A 22,260-nucleotide genomic window follows, 5' to 3' on the forward strand; every position below is an offset into this window, starting at 1 on the left:
GACAGAAAATAGCCTCAAAGGGGAAAATCTAAGAGTTATTGGCCTGAAATAGGACTTAGAGAAAGAGATGAGAGTAGAAAGTGTATTCAAGATGATAACAGCAGAACTTCTCAAACCTAGAGAAAGACGTTTACATCCAAGTACAAGAAGATTATAGAACACCAAGCATATTTAACCCAGGGAGCATTACCACAACATATTTAATAATCAAACTCCCAAAAGTTAAGAATAAAGACAAAATTATAAAAGTAGCAATAAAAAATAAATAAAAAACATATAATTGAGCTTCAACATGTCTGGCAGAAGACTTTTCAGTGAAACTCTTACAGGCCAGGAGAGAGTGGCATGACATATTTAACATGCTAAAGAAAATAAAAAATTACCATAGAATACTATATCTGGCAAAAAATATTTAAACGTAGAGGAGAAATAGATTTTTTATTCAAACAAAAGTAAGGGAATTTCATCAACACCAGGCCTCTCCTACAAGAATAAATTCTAAAGGGAATATTTTAATCAGAAAGAACAGAAAGTTAATGAGTAATACGTAATCACCTGATGGTTAAAAACTCATTGGTAATAGTAAATATACAGAATAACAAAGAATATTATAACAATGCACCTGTGGTGTGTATACTACTCTTTACCATATAAAAGATTAAACAATAAATGAATCAATAATAATAACAACTACTACTTTTCAATATACAGACAGCACAATAAGATATAAATAGAAAAAACAAAATGCGAAAAAGTAAGAGGACAAAGTTAAGGTGAGTTTTTTATTAGTTTTCTTTTTACGTGTTTGTTTATGCAAATACTGTTTCATGTTAAAGTAATGGGATGTAAGATACTATTTGCAAGCTTTAGGGTAACCTCAATCCCAAAGTCTACAATGGACACAAAAACTTAAAAGCAAGAAACTAAATGATACTACTAGAAAAAAAGTATCTTCATTAGAATAAAACAGGAATGAAATAGAGAAGGAAGGCAAGACCACAAATAACAAATAACAAAATAGAAGATGCAAGCTTTTATTTACGAATAATAACATTGAATTTAAATGGACTAAACTCTCCAATGAAAAAACTAATACTGGCTGAATGGACAAAGAAAGAAGACCCATTAATCTGATTCTACAAGAAACAAATTTCACCTCCAAAAAAAAAAAAAAAAAAAAAAAAAAAAAAAAAAAAAACAAAAAACACACAGACCAAAGGTAGAGAGATGGAAAAAGATTTTTTATGCCACTAGAAACCAAAGAAGAACAGGAGTAGCTAACTGTGGATGAAATAAATTTCAAGCTAAAAACTAACAGAAGGGGCAAAGTGGGTCACTATATAATATTAAAGATGTAAATTTATTAAAAAGATATAATAATTTTAAATATGTATGCATCTAACACCGGAGCACCCAGTTATAAAAAGCAAATATTATTTGAATTAAAGAGAGAGATAAACCCCAATACAATAATAGCTGAAAACTTCAAACCCCACTTTCAGCATTGTGCCAATCTTTCAGAAGGAAAATCGACAAAAAGAATCATACTTAATCTGCACAATAGACAAAATGGATATAATAAATATTTACAGAACATTTTATCAAATGGCTGAGAATACACATTTTTATCAGCACATAAATTATTCTCACAGCTAAACTATATGTTAGTTTACAAAATAATCTCGAAACATTTTTTACAAATGAAGTAACATTAAGTGCCTTCTCTGAGAGCAATGGAATAAAACTAGAAATTAATCACCAGAGAAATTTTTTAAATTATAAAAAACATATGGTAATTAAACATTATGCTCCTGCATGAGCAGTGGGTAAATGAAGAAATTAAGAAGAAAATTGAAACAAATTTTGAAACAAGTGATAATGGAAACACTACATACCAAAACCTAGGAAATATAGAAAGGCCATACTAAGAAGGAAATTTAATCTTATGAGTGCCTACATCAAAAACACAGGAAAAACTTCAAATAACCAATCTAAAAATGCATCTTAAAGATATAGAAAAGCTAGAGCAAACCTAACCCAAAATTATCAGGGGAAAATAAATAATAAAAATAAAAGCTGAAATAGATAAAATTGAAACGAGAAAAGCAATAAAAAAGATAAGTGAAGCAAAACGTTAGTTTTCTGAAAAGCTAAACAAAAATGACAAGCTTTAGCCAAATTAATTTTTTAAAAGGAGAAAATACAAATAAAATCAGAAATGAAAAATGAGGCATTAAAACTAATTCTGCAGAAATTCAAAGGATAATTTGTGACCACTATAAGCAACTATATACCATTATATTGCAATACTAAGAAGAAATGGAAAAATTCCTAGACACTTAAAACCTGCCAAAATTGAACCTGCAAGACAAATAACAAGTAATAAGATTGAAGTTGGCCAGGCGCGGTGGCTCAAGCCTGTAATCCCAGCACTTTGGGAGGCCGAGGCGGGCGGATCACGAGGTCAGGAGATCGAGACCATCCTGGCTAACACTGTGAAACCCCGTCTCTACTAAAAAGTACAAAAAACTAGCCGGGCGAGGTGGCGGGCGCCTGTAGTCCCAGCTACTCGGGAGGCTGAGGCAGAAGAATGGCGTCAACCCGGGAGGCGGAGCTTGCAGTGAGCTGAGATCCGGCCACTGCACTCCAGCCTGGGCGAAAGAGGGAGACTCCGTCTCAAAAAAAAAAAAAAAAAAAGAAGTGCATTCTAAAGGGTCTTTTTCATTGCTTTTTCTCTCTAAATTAATCTTGATTTGGCTTGTCTGTGTATTTGCATAAGGAACAGAACTGTTGTTTTTATAAATAAACGAGAGACTGAGTTTTCTCAGCTCCAAAGACAATGAAATTTTGTTCCTTTCGCTTGAAATGCACCCCTGGGTGACCAGAGTCTGGGTGTGAGTGTCTGGGAGGCTGACCCCTTATTACCTGAAGCAACCCCACAAGGAACCCCCAATAAAATTAATTTAAAAAGACTTGTTCAGGGAAAGCATATAGGAGCTGGTCACTGCATGGTTTGAGCCCTCCTGGAGGTGCTAGACCTTCTGAGAGAGAAACTGAGACACATAAGAGGGTTGGAACAAATCAGTGATGACACTGTGGAGGACTGCCCACAACCAGCACACTTCAATCCCCCACACTAAAATCCTAGGAGATATATATATATATATATATATATATATATATATATCCTTTTAGTTGTTTTTTATTTCTCTCCTTTTGTCATTGGTGGAAGGTATCTGAGTTACAAGCAGTGAATTTGTACAGATCTGAAGCAACCTCAATTCTTGCCTCCTCAGAAGTAAGAATTCAACTAAGAGGCATAAGGCAGAAATAGAGACTGAAGCAATTATCAGAGCAGGAGCAGAAGTTTATTTAAAAAGGCTTTAGAACAGGAAAAAAAAAAAAGGAAAGAAAAAGAAGCTTGGAAGAGACTCAAGTGGGCATGTGAAGGTCAGGTGCAATTTTTAACTTTGATCTCAGGACTTTATAGGCTGGCCCCTTTTCCATGATTCTTCCCTTAGGGTTCACTGCCCACATGTGCAGTGCTTTCTTTACGTTTGGAAAGTGAGCAAACTCAATGTGTTTAGAAAGTTATACATATGTCCATCTGAGGCTTTCTTTCCTTTTCCAGTGGAGTGCCCCCATGAGGTCATACTTCACCTCTTTCTCTCTTAATGGACGTGCCTGGGAAGTTCCTTCTCTCTGAAGCCTGCATTTAGTTAACACTTCAGTGCAATAGGTGGGAACCATCAAGAAATGGCCTCTTCCCAGTGCTCTTGGAGGAACAGAGCTGAGAAAGCATGCAGTTTCCTGGACCTAATAAGCAGACACAGCTGGAAGGCAAAAACAGATCAACAAAAATCAAGTGTCCCATTTTACAACTATTTTACCATGCATGTCACTGCAAAGTAATCCAAAGTCAATCAGCCAATTCTGTGATTAACCTATCCCCCATGGGAGGCTTATCTATCAGTGCAGGGTGGGGATGTTGTTATATGTTCCAGTTGGCCAAGAGCATGCTTCTCTGATCCAAACATGCAAAGAGGTGGATATTCCTCCATAACTGCCATTAGCCATCCATATAAATATATTTACTACCTAATTATTACCAAAGTTCTCTCAAAATGCAAAGTAATTTCTGATACTCTCAAAAGTCAAAAACATCAGGTAATACAAAACAAACAGAACACAGCCTTAGATTTTGAAAGGTATCTATTTACTTTTAATTCCTGGGGTCTCATAAGGAAAAGACATTTTTTTTCCCATAATGGGGTCTGTGGTTCCCCTATGTTTTTGCCAAGGAGTCATAAGCTGGTAGTAATGATCTTGGGTCCTCTGATGTGTGCATCAAGAACGGCAAGAAAATAAAACAGAATAAAACAATTGAGTTAACAGAGAAAAAATTATTGAAAAAAAATAAGATTCAAGAAGAGAAAAAAACAAAGGTTTTAAAATTTGTATAGCTTGGATATCCACTTTTAATTAAGCTGGCTTTTAACCATGGAGCTCTTAAGAAAATCCTTTCAAATCTCTTATAACCTGACTTTGGCCTGACCCAAAAGCCAATATTTCTGACTTTACCAAAGTAAACTCACAGGTTAAACCAATAAGCCTTAACTAAGGTTATGACTTATCCATGAGTTTATGAGGTATTTTCAAAGAGATGTAAAGTGGATTTTACTTGATTTAGAGTTTACAAAGGTAGCTCTGATAAAGGAAAAATCAAGAAGGGAAGTCAGAAGTCATTCAAGGAGGAGCAGAGAATACAGTGATTTTTTTATCATTCCTACAACTGGTTTGCACAGAGAGACAGAAGCCAGGAGTGTGACTGGTAAGAACTTTTCCCCTTTGGTTGTCATGCCACGCATCTTGGTTTCCCTTCCCTGAGCAGCCCTAGTAACCTTGCTTGCCTCAGCCTAGGGACTAAATCACAACAGAAAGTAAAATTATCTTTTTCTGTTTCATACATCCTTTTAATAAGACAAAAGCCATTTTAATTCTGTTAGAAAGTTAAGATTTGTACTGCCATGCATGTCCTGTGAAGACGGAGTAGATAAAGAAGTTATCCACATACTGCAGAAGTTATTCTCCCTCAAGAGACTGCTTAGATTTTTGCTGGAGCTTGTCTGAATATATGTGGGCTATTTTAGAAATTACCAGGGACCAGTGAAAGAATGTCAGTTGGTCCCTTAAGTAATACAAAGGGGTGTGAATCTTTTCTTTTGGAGGAAGGAGATGCCATTTGCTATACTCAACAGGCTTAGCCCTGTGTTCCTATTCCACTTTTAGTTATAAAAGACTTAAGAGGCTAATCTGAGGACCTCTTGCCCAGGAGTACTAGATTCCAAGGCTAAATTTTGTAATTTTTTCTCAGTACATTTTTAAGGCAAGCACTTTAAGGTTTGGGAAAGCTAATCTTGTCCCAGTTTTGAGGAATGCATTCAAAAGAGGCATCTCCTGTGGTATGTAGGTATGATTACACATATGCCATTTGCAAAGAGAACAGAGGAGAAAAAGGAGAAAGAAATGAAAAAGAATGCATTCCCCCTTTCTTTCTAGTATTCTGGATGAGGTATCCCGCATCATCCTGGGTTCTGGACTTAACCAGTCTTTATATTGTACCCTTGGTCCCATCTCATTGCAATTACTCACTTGAGAGCAGAAGAGTTACTGTAGTGAACAGTGGGTCTTTGCTCATTCCTGGGGTTCCAGAATTAACATGTCCTTACTGGGTACTCTCCTGGCCTTTCATTTCTTTTCCAATGGTAATCTGTTAGCCCGGGGCCATCCTTCATTTCTGTCTTGTATGTCTATCACATCTGTGGCCTTGGGCCAACCCATATTCTTTTATCCATGACCTTATAGTAATCCTCATCCAGAATATTTTAGTAATGAAATGATTATCTCCTTTTTGGAGAAGCCTATTTCTCTGTTAACTGCCAGAAGTCCTGGACTTCCTTTGTCCCTCTATTAGAAAATTACCTAGAAAGTCTTGATGAGCATTGAGAAGGGTGTGGAAATAATTAGAGAAATTGAAGGTATAGGAGTAAGTGGAAGGAAGCCCAAGGAATAATTATTTGAAAGAATTCATATGCGCACAAAAACAGCAGATCTTGGATTCAAGAGGATAACGTTTATTTGTCCTCCGGATATAAAACAATAATCTCTGAGGACTTATGGCTCGGAGTAAGCATTTCTCCATTTCCCAAAGTTGTGCTAGCTTAAAAAGCAAGAGGTTTGGATTCTTTTTTTTTTTTTTTTTTTTTTTTTTTTTTTTTTTTTTTTTTTTTTTTTTTTTTTTGCTTTCAATGAGATTCTTTATTCAGTTATAAACTTAGCTTTTGGAATAGGAACAACTCCAGTCTCCAACTCCCAGCGCGAGCGACACAGAAGACCGGTGATTTCTGCATTTTCAACTGAGGTACTGGGGTCATCTCACTAGGGAGTGCCGGACAATCGGTGCTGGTCAGCTGCTGCAGCCTGACCAGCCAGAGCTGAAGCAGGGCGAGGCATCGCCTCACCTGGAAGCGCAAGGGGGAAGGGGATCCGTTTTCCTAGCCAGGGGAACTGAGACACACAACACCTGGAAAATCGGGTAACTCCCACCCCAATACTGCGCTGTAAGCATACAGGCATTCCAGGAGAATATATCCCACACCTGGCCGGGAGGGTCCCACGCCCACGAAGCCTCCCTCACTGCTAACACAGCAGTCTGCCGCGATCTATCCGCAAGGCAGCAGCGAGGCTGGGGGAGGGGCGCCCGCCATTGCTGAGGCTTAAGTAGGTAAACAAAGCCTCTGGGAAGCTCGAACTGGGTGGAGCTCACAGCAGCTCAAGGAAGCCTGCCTGTCTCTGTAGTCTCCACCTCTGGGGACAGCGCACAGCTGAAGACCAACAGGGGAAGTAGCGGGAGCCGGTGCAGACGCGAACGACTCTGTCTGACAGCTTTGGGGAGAGCCGCGGATCTCCCAACGCGGAGGTTGAGATCTGAGAACGGACAGACTGCCTGCTCAGGTGTGTCCCTGACCCCTGAGTAGCCTAGCTGGGAGAAATCCCCCACTAGGGGCAGTCTGACACCCCACACCTCACAGGGTGGAGTACACCCCTGAGAGGACACTTCCAAAGGAAGAATCAGACAGGTACACTCGCTGTTCAGCAATATTCTATCTTCGGCAACCTCTGCTGCTGATACCCAGGCAAACAGGGTCTGGAGTGGACCTCAAGCAATCTCCAACAGACCAACAGAGAGTCCTTCTGACTGTCAGAAGGAAAACTATCAAACAGGAAGGACACCTATACCAAAACCCCATCAGTTCGTCACCACCATCAAAGACCAGAGACAGATAAAACCACAAAGATGGGGAAGAAGCAGGGCAGAAAAGCTGGAAATTCAAAAAATAAGAGCGCATCTCCCCCTGCAAAGGAGCGCAGCCCATCACCAGCAACGGATCAAAGCTGGTCAGAGAATGACTTGGACGAGAGGAGAGAAGAAGGCTTCAGTCCATCAAACTTATCAGAGCTAAAGGAGGAATTACGTACCCAGCGCAAAGAAACTAAAAATCTTGAAAAAAGAGTGGAAGAATTGACAGCTAGACTCATTAATGCAGAGAAGATCATAAACGAAATGACAGAGATGAAAACCATGACACGAGAAATACGTGACAAATGCACAAGCTTCAGTAACCGACTCGATCAACTGGAAGAAAGAGTATCAGCGATTGAAGATCAAATGAATGAAATGAAGCGAGAAGAGAAACCAAAAGAAAAAAGAAGAAAAAGAAATGAGCAAAGCCTGCAAGAAGTATGGGATTACGTAAAAAGACCAAATCTACGTCTGATTGGGGTGCCTGAAAGTGAGGGGGAAAATGGAACCAAGTTGGAAAACACTCTTCAGGATATCATCCAGGAGAACTTCCCCAACCTAGTAGGGCAGGCCAACATTCAAATTCAGGAAATACAGAGAACGCCACAAAGATACTCCTCCAGAAGAGCAACTCCAAGACACATAATTGCCAGATTCACCAAAGTTGAAATGAAGGAAAAAATCTTAAGGGCAGCCAGAGAGAAAGGTCGGGTCACCCACAAAGGGAAGCCCATCAGACTAACAGCAGATCTCTCGGCAGAAACTCTACAAGCCAGAAGAGAGTGGGGGCCAATATTCAACGTTCTTAAAGAAAAGAATTTTAAACCCAGAATTTCATATCCAGCCAAACTAAGTTTCATAAGTGAAGGAGAAATAAAATCCTTTACAGATAAGCAAATGCTTAGAGATTTTGTCACCACCAGGCCTGCCTTACAAGAGACCCTGAAGGAAGCCCTAAACATGGAAAGGAACAACCGGTACCAGCCATCGCAAAAACTTGGCAAAATGTAAAGACCATCGAGGCTAGGAAGAAACTGCATCAACTAACGAGCAAAATAACCAGTTAATATCATAATGGCAGGATCAAGTTCACACATAACAATATTAACCTTAAATGTTAATGGACTAAATGCTCCAATTAAAAGACACAGACTGGCAAACTGGATAAAGAGTCAAGACCCATCAGTCTGCTGTATTCAGGAGACCCATCTCACATGCAGAGACATACATAGGCTCAAAATAAAGGGATGGAGGAAGATCTACCAAGCAAATGGAGAACAAAAAAAAAGCAGGGGTTGCAATCCTAGTCTCTGATAAAACAGACTTTAAACCATCAAAGATCAAAAGAGACAAAGAAGGCCATTACATAATGGTAAAGGGATCAATTCAACAGGAAGAGCTAACTCTCCTAAATATATATGCACCCAATACAGGAGCACCCAGATTCATAAAGCAAGTCCTTAGAGACTTACAAAGAGACTTAGACTCCCATACAATAATAATGGGGGACTTCAACACTCCGCTGTCAACATTAGACAGATCAACGAGACAGAAAGTTAACAAGGATATCCAGGAATTGAACTCATCTCTGCACCAAGCGGACCTAATAGACATCTATAGAACTCTCCACCCCAAATCAACAGAATATACATTCTTCTCAGCACCACATCGCACTTATTCCAAAATTGACCACATAATTGGAAGTAAAGCACTCCTCAGCAAATGTAAAAGAACAGAAATTATAACAAACTGTCTCTCAGACCACAGTGCAATCAAACTAGAACTCAGGACTAAGAAACTCAATCAAAACCGCTCAACTACCTGGAAACTGAACAACCTGCTCCTGAATGACTACTGGGTACATAACGAAATGAAAGCGGAAATAAAGATGTTCTTTGAAACCAATGAGAACAAAGATACAACATACCAGAATCTCTGGGACACATTTAAAGCAGTGTGTAGAGGGAAATTTATAGCACTAAATGCCCACAAGAGAAAGCAGGAAAGATCTAAAATTGACACTCTAACATCACAATTAAAAGAACTAGAGAGGCAAGAGCAATCACATTCAAAAGCTAGCAGAAGGCAAGAAATAACTAAGATCAGAGCAGAACTGAAGGAGATAGAGACACAAAAAACCCTCCAAAAAATCAATGAATCCAGGAGTTGGTTTTTTGAAAAGATCAACAAAATTGACAGACCGCTAGCAAGGCTAATAAAGAAAAAAAGAGAGAGGAATCAAATAGATGCAATAAAAAATGATAAAGGGGATATCACCACTGACCCCACAGAAATACAAACTACCATCAGAGAATACTATAAACGCCTCTACGCAAATCAACTAGAAAATCTAGAAGAAATGGATAATTTCCTGGACACTTACACTCTCCCAAGGCTAAACCAGGAAGAAGTTGAATCCCTGAATAGACCAATAGCAGGCTCTGAAATTGAGGCAACAATTAATAGCCTACCCACCAAAAAAAGTCCAGGACCAGATGGATTCACAGCTGAATTCTACCAGAGGTACAAGGAGGAGCTGGTACCATTCCTTCTGAAACTATTCCAATCAATAGAAAAAGAGGGAATCCTCCCTAACTCATTTTATGAGGCCAACATCATCCTGATACCAAAGCCTGGCAGAGACACAACAAAAAAAGAGAATTTTAGACCAATATCCCTGATGAACATTGATGCAAAAATCCTCAATAAAATACTGGCAAACCGGATTCAGCAGCACATCAAAAAGCTTATCCACCATGATCAAGTGGGCTTCATCCCTGGGATGCAAGGCTGGTTCAACATTCGCAAATCAATAAACGTAATCCAGCATATAAACAGAACCAAAGACAAGAACCACATGATTGTCTCAATAGATGCAGAAAAGGCTTTTGACAAAATTCAACAGCCCTTCATGCTAAAAACGCTCAATAAATTCGGTATTGATGGAACGTACCTCAAAATAATAAGAGCTATTTATGACAAACCCACAGCTAATATCATACTGAATGGGCAAAAACTGGAAAAATTCCCTTTGAAAACTGGCACAAGACAGGGATGCCCTCTCTCACCACTCCTATTCAACATAGTGTTGGAAGTTCTGGCTAGGGCAATCAGGCAAGAGAAAGAAATCAAGGGTATCCAGTTAGGAAAAGAAGAAGTCAAATTGTCCCTGTTTGCAGATGACATGATTGTATATTTAGAAAACCCCATCGTCTCAGCCCAAAATCTCCTTAAGCTGATAAGCAACTTCAGCAAAGTCTCAGGATACAAAATTAATGTGCAAAAATCACAAGCATTCTTATACACCAGTAACAGACAAGCAGAGAGCCAAATCAGGAATGAACTTCCATTCACAATTGCTTCAAAGAGAATAAAATACCTAGGAATCCAGCTTACAAGGGATGTAAAGGACCTCTTCAAGGAGAACTACAAACCACTGCTCAGTGAAATCAAAGAGGACACAAACAAATGGAAGAACATACCATGCTCATGGATAGGAAGAATCAATATCGTGAAAATGGCCATACTCCCCAAGGTTATTTATAGATTCAATGCCATCCCCATCAAGCTACCAATGACTTTCTTCACAGAATTGGAAAAAACTGCTTTAAAGTTCATATGGAACCAAAAAAGAGCCCGCATTGCCAAGACAATCCTAAGTCAAAAGGACAAAGCTGGAGGCGTCACGCTACCTGACTTCAAACTATACTACAAGGCTACAGTAACCAAAACAGCATGGTACTGGTACCAAAACAGAGATATAGACCAATGGAACAGAACAGAGTCCTCAGAAATAATACCGCACATCTACAGCCATCTGATCTTTGACAAACCTGAGAGAAACAAGAAATGGGGAAAGGATTCCCTATTTAATAAATGGTGCTGGGAAAATTGGCTAGCCATAAGTAGAAAGCTGAAACTGGATCCTTTCCTTACCCCTTATACGAAGATTAATTCAAGATGGATTAGAGACTTAAATGTTAGACCTAATACCATAAAAACCCTAGAAGAAAATCTAGGTAGTACCATTCAGGACATAGGCATGGGCAAGGACTTCATGTCTAAAACACCAAAAGCAACGGCAGCAAAAGCCATAATTGACAAATGGGATCTAATTAAACTAAAGAGCTTTTGCACAGCAAAAGAAACTACCATCAGAGTGAACAGGCAACCTACAGAATGGGAGAAAATTTTTGCAACCTACTCATCTGACAAAGGGCTAATATCCAGAATCTACAAAGAACTCAAACAAATATACGAGAAAAAAACAAACAACCCCATCAAAAAGTGGGGAAAGGATATGAACAGACATTTCTCAAAAGAAGATATTCATACAGCCAACAGACACATGAAAAAATGCTCATCATCACTGGCCATCAGAGAAATGCAAATCAAAACCACAATGAGATACCATCTCACACCAGTTAGAATGGCAATCATTAAGAAGTCAGGAAACAACAGGTGTTGGAGAGGATGTGGAGAAATAGGAACACTTTTACACTGTTGGTGGGATTGTAAACTAGTTCAACCATTATGGAAAACAGTATGGCAATTCCTCAAGGATCTAGAACTAGATGTACCATATGACCCAGCCATCCCACTACTGGGTATATACCCAAAGGATTATAAATTAGTCTACTACAAAGACACATGTACACGTATGTTTATTGCGGCACTATTCACAATAGCAAAGACTTGGAATCAACCCAAATGTCCATCTGTGACAGACTGGATTAAGAAAATGTGGCACATATACACCATGGAATACTATGCAGCCATAAAAAAGGATGAGTTTGCGTCCTTTGTAGGGACATGGATGCAGCTGGAAACCATCATTCTTAGCAAACTATCACAAGAAGAGAAAACCAAACACCGCATGTTCTCACTCATAGGTGGGAACTGAACAATGAGATCACTTGGACTCGGGAAGGGGAACATCACACACTGGGGTCTATCATGGGGAGGGGGGAGGGGGGAGGAGGGAGGGATTGCATTGGGGAGTTATACATGATATAAATGATGAATTGATGGGTGCTGACGAGTTGATGGGTGCAGCACACCAACATGGCATAAGTATACATATGTAACAAACCTGCACGTTATGCACATGTACCCTAGAACTTAAAGTATAATAAAAAAAAAAAAAAATAAAAAAAAAAAAAAAAAAAAAAAAAAAAAAAAATAAACTTAGCTTTTAATTATAGTTTCTTTTTTGTTATTAAATTAATATTCTAATAAGAAACTACAATGAAATATTAGAGGTTGAATAGTATATTAATGATTTACTAAAGATCAGTAGTCACTTAATATATTCATCTAATGAAGGAATCATTTATTCATTGTATAAATATTTATTTTTTTTTTCATTTCTTTATTATACTTTAAGTTCTAGGGTATCTTTGTGGCGTTCTCTGTATTTCCTGAATTTGCATGTTGGCCTGCCCTACTAGGTTGTGGAAGTTCTCCTGGATGATATCCTGAAGAGTGTTTTCCAACTTGGTTCCATTTTCCCCCTCACTTTCAGGCACCCCGATCAGACGTAGATTTGGTCTTTTTACATAATCCCATACTTCTTGCAGGCTTTGCTCATTTCTTTTTTTTCTTTTTCCTTTTGGTTTCTCTTCTCACTTCATTTCATTCATTTGATCCTCAATCGCTGAGACTCTTTCTTCTAGTTGATCAAGTCGGTTACGGAAGCTTGTGGATTTGTCACGTATTTCTCTTCTCATGGTTTTCATCTCTGTCATTTTATTTATGACCTTCTCTGCATTAATTATTCTAGCTATCAATTCTTCCACTCTTTTTTCAAGATTTTTCATTTCTTTGTGCTGGGTATGTAATTCCTCCTTTAGCTCTGAGAAGTTTGATGGACTGAAGGCTTCTTCTCTCATCTCGTCCAAGTCATTCTCTGACCAGCTTTGATTCGTTGCTGGCAATGAGCTGCGCTCCTTTGCAGGGGGAGATGCGCTCTTATTTTTTGAATTTCCAGCTTTTCTGCCCTGCTTCTTCCCCATCTTTGTGGTTTTATCTGCCTCTGGTCTTTGATGATGGTGGCGTACTGATGGGGTTTTGGTATAGGTGTTCTTCCTGTTTGATAGTTTTCCTTCTAATTGTCAGGACCCTCAGCTGTAGGTCTGTTGGAGATTGCTTGAGGTCCACTCCACACCCTGTTTGCCTGGGTATCAACAGCAGAGGTTGCAGAAGATAGAATATTGCTGAACAGCGAGTGTACCTGTCTGATTCTTACTTTGGAAGCTTCCTCTCAGGGGTGTACTCCACCCTGTGAGGTGTGGGGTGTCAGACTGCCCCTAGTGGGGGATGTCTCCCAGTTAGGCTACTCAGGGTTCAGGGACCCACTTGAGCAGGCAGTCTGTCCCTTCTCAGATCTCCACCTCCCTGTTGGGAGATCCACTGCTCTCTTCAAAGCTGTCAGACAGAGTTGTTCGGGTCTGCACAGGCCTCTGCTGCTTCCCCTGTTGTTTTTCAGCTGTGCCCTGTCCCCAGAGGTGGAGTCTACAGAGACTGGCAGGTTTCCTTGAGCTGCTGTGAGCTCCACCCAGTTTGAGCTTCCCAGCGGCTTTGTTTACCTACTTAAGCCTCAGGAATGGTGGGCGCCCCTCCCCCAGCCTCGCTGCTGTCTTGCCGTTAGATCACAGACTGCTGTGCTAGCAATGAGGGAGGCTCCATTGCCGTGGGACCCTCCCGGCCAGGTGTGGGTATAATTTCCTGGTGTGCCCGTTTGCTTAAAGCACAGTATTGGGGTGGGAATTACCCGATTTTCCAGGTGTTGTGTGTCTCAGTTCGCCTGGCTAGGAAAAGGGATTCCCTTTCCCCTTGCGCTTCCCAGGTGAGGCAATGCCTCGCCCTGCTTCAGCTCTGGCTGGTCAGTCTGCAGCAGCTGACCAGCACTGATTGTCCAGCACTCCCCAGTGAGATGACCCCAGTACCTCATTTGAAAATGCAGAAATCACCGGTCTTCTGTGTCGCTCGCACTGGGAGTTGGAGACTGGAGCTGTTCCTATTCGGCCATCTTCGCAGATTTTAATGTTTTATTTTCTATATCTGTGTATTTGATGTATTTTTAAAGAGACTCCACATGCAAGTAATTTCATGTAATACTTTTCCTTCTGTGTCTCTTATTTAATTTAGCACAATGTCCTTCAGTTTCATCCATGTTGTTGCAGGTGATAGAATCTCATTGTTTTCTTTTTTTTTTTTTTTTTTTTTTTTTTTTTTTTTTTTTTTTTTTTTTTTTTTTTTTTTTTGAGAAGGAGTCTCGCTCTGTCACCCAGGCTGGAGTGCAGTGGCCAGATCTCAGCTCACTGCAAACTCCGCCTCCCGGGTTTACGCCATTCTCCTGCCTCAGCCTCCCGAGTAGCTGGGACTACAGGCGCCCGCCACCTCGCCCGGCTAGTTTTTTTTGTATTTTTTTAGTAGAGACGGGGTTTCACCGTGTTAGCCAGGATGGTCTCGATCTCCTGACCTCGTGATCCGCCCGTCTCGGCCTCCCAAAGTGCTGGGATTACAGGCTTGAGCCACCGCGCCCGGCCATTGTTTTCAAGGCAAAAGATTGTTTCACAGCAAAGGAAACAATCAATAAAGTGAAAAACAACTTAAAGACTAAACAAAATATTTGCATCCTCATATTTGATAAGGGATTACTATCCAAAACTTAGAAATAACTCTTACTACTCAATAGCAGAAAAACAAATAATATAATTAAAATGGGAAATAGACATGAATAGATATTTTTCCAAAGCGGACATAAAAGTGGCCAATAGATATATGAAAATTTCTCAATATCACCAATTATCAGGAAAAGGCAAATTAAAACCCCTCTGTGATACTACCTCACACCCATTAAAGTGGATATTATCAAAAGGACAAGATATAACAAATGTTGGTGAAGATGTGGTGAAAAGGGAAGCCTAGCATACTGTTAGTGGAATATAGATTAGTGCAACCATTAACTCTTACTCTTTCAGCTATGATCAATTTGAATTAACTTTTAATTATGTTGTGAGGTAGGTGTCAAGAATATACCTTCAACATTTTGGATGTTGTGTGTTCATGTGTGTGTTTTTCATATGGCTTTACAATTATTACAGTGCCATTTAATGAAAGGAAACTTTTTACCTTTTTATTTATTTATTTATTGAGACGGAGTCTTGCTGTGTCACCAGACTGGAGTGCAGTGGTGCAATCTCAGCTCACTGCAACTTCCACCTCCCAGGTTCAAGCGATTCTCCTGCCTGGGCCTCCCAAGTAGTTGGGGCGACAGGCACACGCCACAACTCCCAGCTAATTTTTGTATTTTTAGTAGGGACAGGGTTTCACCATGTTGGCCAGGATGGTCTCAATCTCTTGAACTCGTGATCTGCACACCTTGGCCTCCCAAAGTGCTGGGGTTACAGGCATGAGCAACTGCACCCGGTCCTTTTACCCTTTTAGTGACATTTGCATTTTGATGAAAAATTACTTATACATGTATTATGGGTATATTTATACATTGCATTATGTTTTGATTAATCTATAGTTTCATGCTTATCCTTATCATGTACTTTGTGAGGAGTGTTGATGTCTGTAACTATAATTGTGGATTTGTTTCTTAACTTTTTAATTACCTCAGTTCTTGTTCTATGTATATTACAACTATGTTTAGTATTCATTTATATTTAGAATCATTATGTCTTTTTGATAAACTAATCTACTTTGGTGTCTAATAATGTTTCATTTAAAGTTTATTTTGTATGATATTGCATAGCAATTCCATTTTTTGTTTAAGTAGTGTTTCATCATACATCTTTTCTCATTTTTTTACTTTTAACATATTTACTTCTTTATATTTAAAGTAAGTTTCCTATAGATAGAATATAGTATGATAAAATTTTCTTATTTGGACAATCAATGCATCTAATTTGGATATTCAGTAAATGTATATTTAATGTAATAATTGATATAATTGATTTAAAATCTACTGGGCAGCTGGTTTCTTCCAATTGTTTGATCTGGTGTTTTTTACCTTTTTTTTCTGTCTGGTTTCCTTTTTGCTAACAACTTTAAGTTGTATTTCATATGCAATACAACTTATATATTTAAATTGTACATTTAATGGATTTTAACTTATTCACAGTTTTCAAACTATCATCACAAAATAATTTTAGAATATTTTTAATACTAAAAAGAGACATTTTTTACCCATTGTGATGGTTGGTTCTATATGTCAACTTGACTGGAAGTGCCCCAGTAGCTAAGAAAACATTATTTTGGGGTGTGTCTATTAGGTTGATTCTGGAAAAGCTTGATATTTTAATCAATAAACATAGTGAAGATTGCCGTAATCAATTTGGGTAGGCATTATCCGATTAGTTGAGGATTCAGATATAATAACATGACAGAGAAAGGGCAAATTTGCTCTCTTCACTTGAACTGGGCCATGCATGTACTCTGGCCCTTGGATATCAACACTTCTGGTTCTTGAACCTTTGGCCTCAGCCAAGGACTTGGACCATTGCCTCCCATGGTCCTCAGGCCTTCAGATTTTCACTGTCACTGCACTACTGGCTTTCCACAGCCTTAAGCTTAAAGTTGAATAATGTGCTATTTCTCAGTCTTCATAATTTCGTAAGCCAACATTTCATAATAAATCATATATATATATATATATTTGTGTGTGTGTGTATACATATATATATGTGTGTGTGTATATCCTACTGGTTGTGTTTCTCTGAGGAACCCACAATGATACAGATTTTTATACCAAGAGTGGTTCTAGAAAAAGAATTTTCAGAATATATTTTCTAAAGTTTGTTATGAGGTTTCTGAAATTTTCCCTCTAATATGATTAAAGATACTAAAGTTTCTACTTCCAGTAGTAAAGAGAGCATCTAGAGCTATGATGTGAACTATTTATAGAGATACATAAAATATCTGCTTTAGAACTCCTAATTAACTACTTACAAAATCAAGGAGCTAACTGACTCTGTATGTAATAGTTTGAAGCATTTTTGTAAAACTAAGAAACATAATGCCATCGGTTGGTTGTTTCTAATGTCACTGGTAAAAACAGCAAAAGAAAAGCATGAGCTAAAGGATTTAGATTTACACCTCAAGTGCCACATAAGTGACATAAGAGCCTCTATGTATTTCCCGAATGAGTACCTAATATTTTGTAGCAGCAGAACCAATATTTACAAAATAAAATGTGGAGTCTCATCCTTTATTTGGATGAACTACAGCAAAAATTGAACTCCCGTTTTCACAGGGCTCTACTAAAAAAGTGATGGCACTGAGTGAGAAAAAAGTGGGATCATATAACTTGTGATTAGAGCATATGGAAAAATTCTGATGAAGCTAAAAATATTTATCTCCTAAATTCTGATGAGTTTTTTTCCAAATGAAAGAAGTCTCCCCACCCACCTTGAAAGCAGCCTCTTCAACCCCAGCAGAAGTAAGCTTGCCACCACCATGAGCAGTGATCTGCAAATGCCAATTTGTATTGTCCTTTACACCCAGAGTAGTATCTGCCTTTCCAACTCCTTATAAGATAATTAATTTTACATTGCCTGAATTAATGGTAATGAACTCCCCAAGGCAATTTTTGTGCAAGACCATTCTGATTCTCTTGAAGACGCACCTGCTATTGCCCCTCTTTGATACTAGGCCAATAACTATACTAAAGTGCCAGCAGGTCCCTAAAGGTGAAGCACAAAGTATGACCCATGAGAACGTATGCTACAGCCCAGAGGAACAACTTGAATTTTCTAATTTATACAACCAGAAATCTAGGAAAACTGTGTATGAATGGGTACTAACGGTGTGGGATAATAATGGAAATAACATAAAATTAAATACAACAGAATGTATTAATATGGGTTAATGAAGCAGAGATTCAGCATTTGATGTTGTAGCCTGGGGGGTTATAAAGGACTCCAACAGTTTAGTTGATTGCTGAAACATAGACCAAAAGATGGCCAACTCTGAGTGAACTGAAAATGCTCAACCTCCCTTGATTTAATGTAGAAGAAAAATTCACAGCCTTAGGGTGTTTAATATGTTTAAGTAGATTTGTCATTTAATACCTACTTATCTGTACTAAGAGGTTCCGGAAGGCATATTTTTCACCAAAACTTTTAGAAATAAATTTATGAGGAATCTTCTCAGTATTTTTGAATAGTTCCATAATTATTTTACTTTGTAGCACAGAATTTACAGTGGAATGATAGTAAGTGTTGGTAAAGACGTGGAGAAATTGGAATGCTTGAACAGTCTTGGAAGGAATGTAAATTACAGATTCATTATGAAAAACCATATGGAGGTTTCTTATAAAACCAAAAATAGAATTACCATGTAATACAGCAATTCCACTTCTGGGTATATATCTCAATAACTTGAAATCAGTATGTTGAACTCCCAGTCATGAGATTGCGGGGTCAGATAGTAGCTCTGCTTTTAGCTCTTTGAGGAATCACCGTACCGCTTTCCACAATGGTAGAACTAACTTACACACCCTCCACCAGTGTATAAGTGTTTTATTTCTTTGCAACCTTGCCAGCATCTTTTATTTTTTGACGTTTTAGTAATAGCCATTGTAGGTGGTGTGAGATTGTATCTTGTTGTGGTTTTGATTTGCATTTCTCTAATGATCATTGGTATTGAGCATTTATTCATATGTTTGTTGTCCGCCTGGAAGTCTTCTTTTGAGAAATGTCTACTCATGTCTTTTGCTCACTTTCTAATGAGGTTGTTTGCTTTTCTCTTGTAAATTTGTTTAAGTTCCTCGTCAATGTTAAATATTAGACCTTTGTCAGATGCATAGTTTGCAAATATTTTCTCACATTATGTGGGTTGTCTGTTTACTATGTTGATAGTTTACTTTGCTGCACAGAAGCTCTTTCATTTAGTTAGATTCCACTTGTCAATTTTGCTTCTGTTGTGATTGATTTGGTGTTTTTGTCACAAAATCTTTGCCCATTCACATGTTGAGGAAGGTATCGCCTAGGTTGTTTTCCAGGGTTTTTATAATTTGAGGTTTACATTTAAGACAATCCATTTTGAGTAGACTTTTGTGTATAATGTAAGGAAAGGATTCAGTTTAAGTCTTCTGCATATGACTAGCCTGTTATCCTAGCACCATTTATTTAATAGGGAGTCTTTTTCCATTGCTTATTTTTGTCGGCTTTCTCAAAGATCAGATGGTGATAGATGTGCTGCCTTATTTCTGAGTTCTCTATTCTGTTCCACTGATCTATGTGCCTGTTTTTGTACCAGTGCAATGCTGTTTCGGTTCCCGTACCCTTGTAGTAGAATTTGAAGTCAGGTAATGTGATGCTTTCAGATTTGTTCTTTTTGCTTAGGATTGTTTTGGGTATTAGGGTAATTTTTTGGTTCCATATAAATTTTAAAATAGTTTTTGCTAGTTCTGTGAAGAATGTCATTGGTACCTTTATAGGAATAGCAATGAATCTGTAAATTTCTTTGGGCATTAAAAGCAGTGTGGCCATTTGAATGATATTGATTCTTTCTATTAATGAGCATGAGATGTTTTTGCCCTTGTTTGTGTCTTCTTTGATGTATTTGAGGAGTGCTATATAATTCTCATTGTATAGATCTTTCACCTCCGTGGATAGCTGCATTTCTAAGTATTTTACTCCTTTTGTGGCAATTGTGAATGAGGTTACCTTTCTGACTTGGCTCTTGTTGGTGTATAGGAATGAGAGTGATATTTATACATTAATGTTGTATCCTGCAACTATACTGAAGCTGTCTGTAATCTGGAGGAGCTTTTGGTCCAAGACTATGGACTTTCCTAGATAAAGAATCAGGTCACTTACAAACAGAGATAATTTGTCTTTCTCTCTTTCTCTCTCTCTCTTTTTTTTTTTTTTTTTTTTTTTTGGATGCCCTTTATATTTTTCTTCTTCCTGATTGCTCTGTCTAGCATTTCCAGTACTATGTTGAATAAAAGGGGCAAGAGAGGGTATCTTTGTCTTATGTTGGTTTTCAAGGGGAATTCTACTACCTTTTGTCCATTCAGTGTAATGTTAGCTGTGGGTTTTTCATAGATGGCTCTTATTATTTTGAGGTATGTTCCTTCAATATCTACTTTATTGAGAGTTTTTAACATAAATTGTTGTTTACTTTTACTGCAAGCCCTTTCTGTGTCTACTGAGATAATCATGTAGTTTTTGTTTTTACTTCTGTTTATGTGGTGAATCACATTTATTAATATGTTTGTGTTGAGCCAACCTTGCATCCCAGGGTTAAACCTTACTTGATCATGGTGAATTAGCTTTTAGATGTGCTGCTGGATTCAGTTTGCAAGTATTTGTTTACGGATTTTTGCATCAATGTTTATCAATGATATTGGCCTGAAGTTTTAAGTTTGTTGTGTCTCTTCCAGGTTTGGGTATCAAGATGATGCTGATCTCATAGAATGAGTTGGGAATTAGTTCCTCCTCCTCAGTCTTTTTTTTAAATTGTTTCTGTAGAAATGGTGCCAAGTCTTCTTTGTACATCTGGTAGAATTCAGCTGGGAATCCATTAACTCTCAGGCTTTCTTTGGTTGGTAAGTTATTTATTACTGATAAAATTTCAGAGCTCATTATTGGTCTTTTCAGGGAATCAATGACTTTCTAGTTCAGTCTTGGGAGAGTGTATGTGTCCAGGAATCATTCATCTCTTCTAGGGCTTCTAGTTTATATGCATATAATTGTTTATAATAGTCTGTGATTTTTTTTGTTTGTTTTTATTTCTTTGAGGTCTTTAACATTTTCTTCATCATTTCTAATTGTGTTTATTTGGATCTTCTCTCGTTTCTTATGTATTAGCCCAGTTAGTGGTATATCTATTTTAACAAATTCTCCATAAAACCAATTCCTGGATTCTTTTATCTTTTCAATGGTTTTTCATGTGTTAATTTCTTTCAGTTCAAGTCTGATTGTTGTTATTTCTCATCTTCCATTAGCTTTGGGGTTGATTAGTTCTTGCTTCTCTATTTTTTTTTTTAAGTTGTGAAGGCACAGTGTTAATTTGAGATCTTTAAATTTTTAGATGTGGGCATTTAATGCTATGAATTTCCCTCATAACACTGCCTTAGCTGTTTTCCAGAGACTCTGGTGTGTTGTATTTTTGTTCTCATGATTTTCAAATAACTACTTGATTTCTGCCTTTATTTCTTTATTTACCCAAAAGTCATTAAGGAGCATGTTGTTTAATTTTTGCATTATTGCATGGTTGTAACTGATACTTATAGTATTGACTTTTGTTTTTATTGTATTGTGGTCCAAGAGTATGCTTGGTATGATTTTGGTTCTTTAACATTTGTTGAAAATTGTTTTATGGCCAATTATGTGGTCAATTTAGATTATGTCCCATGTGCTCGTAGGAAGAATGTATATTCTAGTTTTTTGGGGAGTGGAGAGTTCTGTAAATGTCCATCAGATCCATTTGGTCCAATATTAAGTTAGGTCCTTAATATCTTTGTTAATTTTCTGCCTCGATGATCTAATACTGTTAATACAATGTTGAAGTCTCTCACTATTATTGCATGGGAGTCTATATCTCTTTGTAGGTCTCTAAAAGCTTGCTTTATAAATCTGAGTGTTCCTGTGTTGGATGCATATATATTTAGGATTGTTAGGACTTCTTGTTGAATTGAACTCTTCACCATTATGCAATACCCTTTGTCTTTTTTGATCTTTGCTATTTTGAAATATATTTTTTTCTGAAATTAGGGTTGCAACTCATGCTTTTTTTGTGTGTTTCATTTCCTTGGGAGATTTTTCCTCCACACCTTTATTTTGAGCCTAATTGAGTCTGTTTACACAATGCCATAAATAACTCCCTAAGACTGGGTAATTTATAAATAAAAGAGGTTTAACTGACTCACAATTCCA

This window comes from Rhinopithecus roxellana, chromosome 7, assembly GCF_007565055.1.
Source record: "Rhinopithecus roxellana isolate Shanxi Qingling chromosome 7, ASM756505v1, whole genome shotgun sequence".
Classification (NCBI taxonomy): Eukaryota; Metazoa; Chordata; class Mammalia; order Primates; family Cercopithecidae; genus Rhinopithecus; species Rhinopithecus roxellana.